This window comes from Hakea prostrata, chromosome 4, assembly GCF_041222555.1.
Source record: "Hakea prostrata isolate BN-2017 chromosome 4, UWA_Hpros_2, whole genome shotgun sequence".
Classification (NCBI taxonomy): domain Eukaryota; kingdom Viridiplantae; phylum Streptophyta; class Magnoliopsida; order Proteales; family Proteaceae; genus Hakea; species Hakea prostrata.
Window position 1 is genome coordinate 49353456 of NC_142603.1, and position 8585 is coordinate 49362040.

General features: G+C 36.8%; 1 pseudogene; it reads left to right on the forward strand.

Annotated features, from left to right (window-relative positions):
• Positions 1-2644: 2644 nt before the first annotated feature.
• Positions 2645-5491, forward strand: LOC149019333 (putative indole-3-pyruvate monooxygenase YUCCA10; annotated as a pseudogene).
• Positions 5492-8585: the final 3094 nt, after the last annotated feature.

The following is an 8585-nucleotide window of genomic DNA, read 5'->3' on the forward strand; positions in this document are numbered from 1 at the left end:
GTTGGAAGAAGATAAATAAATTCCTTCACTTACCTAAAGATTGGTTTGGGATGAGACACAAAAGTAGTTTTGTAATTTAATAATAAAAGCATATTTTGAGACTTAACTAGACACTAACCAAGACTATTAGTTGTGTGCTAGATATAATTATTTGGGTAATTTATGTATTTTATTAGTTTTTGGTTTTTTTTTTTATATGTGGGTTTAAATAGTTTGGTGTAGTGATGAGTGATTTAGTGGTGTTTGTGTTGTTTTTTTTTATTTTTTTAGTTTGTGGATTTTTTTTTTACTAAAAAACGAGAAGGTGGTTTTTTGGGGTGGGGGGGGGGGGCGGGGGGTTTAAAATTTTTTTTTCCTTCAAAAAACCGTGGTAAAAGTTTTTTAGGATGAATTCACAGTTCATTCCACAACCAAATACTAATTTATAAATTATAACTCCATAGATTTGAATCATGATTTGAAAGCTCTACTTGAAAGCCCGAACTAAACAGGCCCTAAAGGAACTAGTTTCGATCCAACTTCAGTAGGGTATACATAAAAATTTCCTCTTTTTTATTTTTATTTTTATTTATAGAGTATAAAACTACTCTCTATACATCTAAAACGGCATTTGTTACAAAAATAGGGATAAATATTTTTTGTTTTTGTAATTAAAAATTCTATGACATCATTTGTATAATTATTTAGGCTTTTTGTCTTTTTTGATATTCTTTGCCTTATTTCACTCCTAATTAAGATAGTTAATACTTTCAACCCTTGCACTTTTTTTTTGGGTGGGATTGATAAACCATTGCACTTGCCCACATGATACAAGATTATTCACTAAGAGAGGGACAAGAAAATAATGAATTTAGATTTTCACTGGTATAAGGGCAACTTCTTTTAATTTTTTAATTCTTTTCCCCTCTTTTCTTGTGTCATTATCGAACCCATTACAAGGATTATGGGTTCATGGGCCTAAGGATGGAAAGAGAAAAAAAGGGGGGGGGAGGGATGAGTTTGGGGATGGTGTAGAGGGATAGAAGTTTGAACTCAAGACTTTTTTGCTACCACTGTACCAAAATCACATCTATAAATAAGATCAACATGACACAATGTAGTATTTGGGGTTGGATCTTAATTGTCAAATACTTGCCAATAGGACGCATTGGGATTTTGTATACTTTGCACACTGGCTTTTGAGGATGTGAAAGTGTCCTTTTCATTTCAGTTGATTAATTTTTGTAGTTTTATCATTTTGAATGGTAGTCATAGGCAAGGAACAAAATCTCGGGCGAGATCGTCGGTTCACTACCTGGCAAACCAGGCGAACCGGCGAAATCTCGCCAAGATTTTGCAGAAATGTGCAAAACTGCAAAGCAACAAATGTGAAATTTAAAATAATAATAAAATAATATAATGTAATCATTGTAAAAGTAAAACGTTAGTGTCATTGTCTCAACTGTCAAGTTTAAAAAAATAACAAAATAAAACTTAAAAGCAAATAAAGTCATATCCTGGTCAAGTCATGTACAACAGTACAAAGATATTTACGTTTATCCATTATTTATTTTTAGTTTTATACAATTTCATGGTCCATGTGTGTGGCTCAAATACAATCACTATTCATCTTCCTCCTCCATTCTTGCCTGACCAAACGTCGGAACCAAAAGTCAAGTTTGCTCTTCTGAAGACCAGGAGCATCAACAACGTTTGTTCACTGTGAATAAGCTTCTATGACGGACAGTGGTGTTGCATCAGTGAATTATCGTTGAGAAATCGCTATTTTCGGCGATATTTCTTGAGAAATCACCAGTTTGGCGATAAATGGCTAGATATCGCCGATAATTTGGCGATATCCCGCAGATTTCGGTTTCGGACCCCTTTTCGGTTCACCACTTACCGATATCATTGAAATTCGGCGATATTTCTGGTGATAAAATGTTCCATGGTCATAGAGACATAACTCACATAAGGGTGAAGTGGGTGAGGGGAGATCTAATCTCGTTAGCCATGAATTTTGGAGTTTGGCGAGTGTAGAGGATCATGTTCCCCCCACACCCCTCCTTCTATCACATACTTAGGAGGGGAAACCCACATCTAGCAGACAAGTACTGAAAATGAATTCCTCTCCTAAATATACAATGAAAAAGTATGAGAAGAGCATAATCTTTGCACAGGAAAGAATCCCGACTCTGAATCCCATGCACCTCAAAGAGAGCTCTATATCCTCACAAAAAGTAAATATCTGTCCACATTGCTGATGCCCATTTGACTAGTCATTAATTCCAAACTCAACTCAAAGGTTTGGTAGAAAGCATGTCATCAGCTAACTATTACATCAAACTAACCGAAAAAAAAGAGAGAAGAAGATAATGTTAAAAAAACACAAAAGAAAAAGAAAAAAAACAAAAAAAACAAAAAAAACAAAAAAAACAAAAATCTCTTTCAATGGAGCATGCAGTCAGCTTTAATTGATGGTGAGGGATTGTGGTGTTGTAATTTAAAACCAACTGCTAAATGTGGTCTTTCTCTCCTTGCCTATAAAGCCAACATGTTTTCCCCCCCCCCCCCCCCCCCCCCCCCCCCCCCCCCCCCCCCCCGGGGGAGGGAACCTTCCTCCCCCCCGCGGCGCAAAATTTTTTGTGTTCCCCCCCCCCCCCTTTTGGCAAAAAATTTATGTGAACTCGCTCACATGCCATTCCCTAAATCTTACCCAACTTATGTTCCAAGGAACCTATTTATCCAGTACTTGAAAGAGTACATGACCAAGTTCAAAGTCAACCCAACTTACAACCGGCTCATCGAGTCTGCAACTTATGATGAAGTCGCCAAAAAATGGATCCTCAAGACCAAGAATACCCAGACCGATGAGATTGAAGAGTACTGTTCTAGATTTCTTGTGTTGGCCACTGGCGAAACCACAGACCCATTCATGCCGGAGATCAGAGGGATGGAGACCTTCACAGGCCAAATTTTGCATTCAACAGAATACAAGACTGGAAAACCCTTCACTAACAAACCCTTCACTAACAAGAATGTTTTAGTTGTTGGGTGTGGAAATTCTGGCATGGAGCTTGCTTATGATCTTACACTCTTTAATGCTAAGCCCTCCATTGTTATTCGACACCCGGTATAGTATTCTCAGATTTTCATCATCTTCTTATGTTCTTGTTTGTTAGTTACAGGAGTTAGGGTAAAGGTTTAGGGATAAAGTTTGCTTAAAGCATTGTACCCTGGAATCTAGTTTGAAGTACCCAGGCTGTTGCTTTCAGTTAGTATTGTAGATAAGTCTAGGTTGTACAGTTATTAATGGATCATAATTAATCCAATGACCTTATTAGAACATATGTGACTATAACTCAAATACCTCAACGACACTTTAATTTGATTGATTGTTAGGTCTGCAGATGTATGTAATAACTTGGTGGATGGCGTATGTGGCATTGAAGTTGTTACCTCATCTTCCTTTTGCCTTAGTGGATGCATTTATTGCCCTAATGAGCAGGTTGTGGTATGGTGATATGAGCAAGTACGGAATCACGAAGCCAACAGAAGGCCCTTTTGCAATAAAAGAGAAGTATGACAAGTATCCAGTTATTGACGTTGGTACCATCGCAAAAATTAAGTCCGGCGATATTCAGGTACACTTCCTTGTTCTTATTAAGCGTTGAAACCTGGAACCATGACATCACACTAGAGTTGCAATCCTCTACCTTGATAATCTATGGACCAACTTCTACCCTGATGGGTGAAGGATCTGGACTCTCGCATTGGTGGGTATATAATTTGGGTTGGAAGCCTAGAACTTGAGGGTATATAGGGATACAAATTTGAGAGGATGATTCATATTTTGTGCGAAACAAAATTATAAATTCTTTGATTCCAATTAGTAAGAGGGATCTTGAACTAAGAAATAGACTTAGAAGCTTAAAAAGGGTGTCTTGAGCATTGCAATAATTGGGTATATTCTGATACAGTAATACCATCACAAATGCACGATCGAAGTGGGACCCACGTGTGATCGGCTGACAAGTGAAAATATGAATGCTGTCACTATGATTTAAAAGGGAGGCCCACAACGTTAGTTTGGGCCAAAATGTACGTATAGCGTTAAGTAAATTATGGGCCCATTATAATTTAGGGATTTAAAATTTTAAAAGCCCATTATTGCAAAATATAGACCACTGGTCTACGGAGAAATTATGGTCTAAACCCATCATTGGGGATCAAGGGACACACTGTGGGTCCCACGTCTAAATTCTTTCTAGTAAATTTTATCCGGTGTACCCCCCTATTTATGTGGTCATAAAATGTTAGGCGATCACTATATGCTCCTTTTAGGGGAGGTGATCGATCCAGACTCCGAATCTAACACCTTCTTGATCTTACTGTCTCTACATACGATGCTAATACTATACTACCGCTATACTAGAAATACATCCACACCTGTATTCTACATGCTTAGAAATATTGCCTTTTGATTTGCTTGGATATGTTTGGCTTAATGTCAAAATATTACTTCTATTATCACTTGCCATGGCTTTATTATTACTAAATCCAATATTATTATTGTATTCTTTTATGGCTATGTAGAATATTTTTGAAGTATGACCTCTTGGGTTTTCACATGGTAACTTTTGTTCCCACTCTCATTATTGTGCTATTGGTGTTGATGTTAACTTAAGTTCTATTAAATAGGTATTATCCAAAATATCATGCATCAATGGTGATGAAGTACTCTTTTCGGATGGCAAGTCCTTTCATTTTGATGTGATTATATTGGCTACGGGATTCCATAGGTCATTAAGAAACTGGCTCAAGGTAACCCTTTTGATATATCATAACAAATGATTCTTAAATATGCTTCTTTTTATTTTTGTTTTTCATATTTAAGGAGTTCGGATGCTAAAGTGGAATGCAATATTTTTTCTCTTTACATGGGTAGGGGATCCATACTTTTCTTATCATGCTTCTTGTTGTAAACCAAAGTGATGATGTAAATTCTTATTAAAAAAAATGTGATGATATGAAAAGTTTTTAGTGGTTATGCTTCTAGTATAGTTGTAGCCTTTTTTTATAAAAGTAGTAGAATTGAGGAGGTCTCAAGTTTGAACATCTGTACCCCCACACACCTTTCTCCTATCTTCTTATCTTTCTTGGGTCTATGGACTTTCAGTTTGTGTGATTGGATTTGATGGTGGGAGGTTACCCTAGTTATATATCGATTTTTTTTTTTAAATTCTTTTTTCATGCTAAAAAGTGATTTTACTTAGATTTGGTGATGATAAAAAAGTTAAAAAAATATTTTGTGTACCAAGGATACATGAAAATTTTGCCTAATAATAATTTTTTTCCTAGGGTGATGATGGGCTTGCAAAGGAAAGATATCCTAAGCCTTGCTGGAAGGGAAAGAACGTCATTTATTGTGTGGGGCTTGCTAGATAAAGGTTTGGTTGGAGCTGGCACAGATGGTATAAACATAGTTACTGACATCAAGAAGCTATTGTGAATGCCCCCGAAGGAGCTTCTTCTTCTGCATCCTTTAGTTTTAAAGAGCATACATATATAAATAAAGACCATATGTATATATAGGAAGTCAGAGTTCAAATCCTTTTAGGGTCGGGCCGAAGGCAAAACCCCTTTCTATACTAATTATATAAAAAACTCTCATTTCTATATTAATTATGGTTTGAATTAGATTTTTGAATTTTGGATCAAGTTTTTAAATTTGAATTCAAGTTTTTAATTTTGAATTCAAATTTCAATATTGTAAACGAATCTTGTACAACAACCATGTTTATTTATAAATACATAAGACTTATCCATCAAGGTAAGCAACCTACTTATCAAAATAAGAGTTTTTCTTTGCATTCTTTCATGGTATTAGAGCTAAGGTTTTGAGATTTTTTTTCTTACCAAAACATTATATTTTCAATGGCCACTGCTAACACTCCATTCCCCATTACCAATCTCTCCAACCTTGTTTCTGTCAAGCTTGATGAAGCAAATTATCTCATGTGGAGAGAACAATTATAATCCATTTTTATTACCTGTGATCTTATGCATCATCTTGATGGTACTGGATCAATGCCAAATCAAATTGTCACTATTGGAGGAACCCAAACGCTGAATCCAACATTTCAAACCTGGAGAAAGAATGATCATTTTGTTCGAACATGCATCAATGCCACCCTCACAACGTCTCTTTCTTCTCATATTCTCGGCCTTCAAACAACGAAAGATGTATGGGATTCTCTTGCACAACTTTTCCAATAACAGTCCACTGCTTAAAGGACTTATCTTCGCAGTGAATTGCAAATGATCAATAAAGGAACGAGCATAATTACAGACTATCTTCACAAAATTAACTCCATCGCTGATTCCTTAGCGACAATCAATGACAATGTAAATGATTATGACTTGGTAGCATATACATTAAATGATCTTGGTTCGAATGATCTCAATTTCATCATCACTGTGGAAAATATTACCCACCTGTTACCTTTATCGACCTAAGGGCCAAACTACTTACTCATGAGCAGCGGTTACGCCGTGGCTTTGGAAACACCCAATCAATCTTAATTGATTTCCATTCCCCTATTGCATTACTTGTTACAGATTAGCCTAAATTTAATCGGCCTAATAATAGGATTAATTCCTATCCACCCAACAACCGAAACCCACCTATATCTGACTTCCAAAATTCATCAAATGGCCCTCTAAGATCTCAAAATTCCTATAACCAACCAAACAAAAACACCTTTAATACTAATTCCTTCAAATGTCAAATATGTGCTAAGCAAGGCCATTCGGCCAATAGATGCTATTTTCGTTATGTCCAGAGCCGAAATAATCATAATCCACCACCTCACATTCCTTATGCTGGCTTACATGGTATCCAAAATACCCAACACATTACACCACAGAATGATGCACAATGGATATCGGAATTAGGGCGTAGAGACTAATAGTAAGTTGAATCTCGTACTTTTCTCCTTGTAGGATGAAGGTTTATATAGAGGATATCTGGAGGTAGCGTCTCCTTGAATTTCACCTATTCAGTTGAAGAGTGGGTGAGAGATCTTAGGGAGCACGTTCCCTTCTTTGGCGGACCTAATAGAACTGTTATTCGCTTATCCATCTCCCCAAGTCTCGGAACGAATATGGTGGGTAGTTATCTCTAACTAACCCTTTTGACTTGGTCATCTTCAACGTCACTCTTGGACTTAGTATTGAAGGTCTTCTTACCTTTCGAACTTATCTCATGCATGGCTCACGAGGGGATAATACGCACCTGTCCGAGTGGGTGTGTGCTTTCTCCCGAAAGGGTTCTCTGAATCTCCCGAGGGAGGGGAGGACACCTACCCGAGTGGGTGTGTGTGTCCCCCCCGAGGGACTCTTCGAGTCTCCCGTGGGGGTTCCGCCATTCATCCCGAGGGTATAACACACTTCACCCGAATGGGGTGTGTTTACTCCCGAGAGGACCCCTCGGGCTATATATTCTCCACAACAGTATTTAATTTAATATGCAAAAGAAGTTCCTCTGGATTGGATAAATATTTACTTAATTTAAACAACTTGGTACATTCAATTGGGCATTTATACTTAATCCTTCTAATTATTCCTTAAAAGTAGTATAATGACTATTTGATCTTTGAATTCATGTTCAAGTTTTCTGATAGTCTATACTAACTATTTAGTGGTAGTATAAGATTCAAACAATATTCAATGTAAAACTATAAGATGGGTTATAATAGGCTGCGGTTTGGGTTCGAGTGTTGGTGTAGGATTTTCCACCCTCAGTCCAAACACAACCTATTAAGATTCGGTTCGGCTGGTTTCGGCCTATAACATGCTTGTGCGGTTCGGTTTTAACACTTTAGACTGTAAATTGACACTCCTAGTTAGATTGTATCTTCGGTTGTTAGTATTTATAACTTTTTGCATGTCTTACCATAAGACCAATTACAGGACGTCTCATTAATTTCGTGGATACCGTGGTGATCATTTTATTCATCATGAAATAAATGTAAAATTAATAACTAAGCTTTATATCATTATTTTTCCAACATAAAAAAGAGAGGGGAACAAAAAAAGAAAAAAGAGAGAAAGGAACATAAAGGCATTAATTAATTATTTGGTACGGTCACTTTCGAGTATTGGAACCATCTCCCTAACGGGGAGCACTCCTGACAACTACTGATCACAAATTACAAAGAGGCCCACACGATTAGGTGATAAGATTTATTTTTATAAAATATTTTATTATTTTTTATTTATGGGCTCGATGTAATTTGTGGTTGTAACGCTCCCGAAGACGATCCAATGCCCTTGTTAAATCATTTCAATCTCTTTGATGTTTCTGGAGTCTGGATGGAGCAGAGCTTTAATTGACGTTGTTGGATTCTGGGAGTTGTAATTTAAAACCCCAGAGTCAAGAGATAGGGGGATTTTGCTTGGCACGTAGGCACTGCTGCCTCAAGCAGTGAACGGTCAAGATGAGAAATTGGACCTTTGATTAAATTGTCATTGTACATTTTACCCATGTACAAAAAAATGATTTTAAGTGAAAATAGACTCTGTTTGGTTCGCACGATTCACAA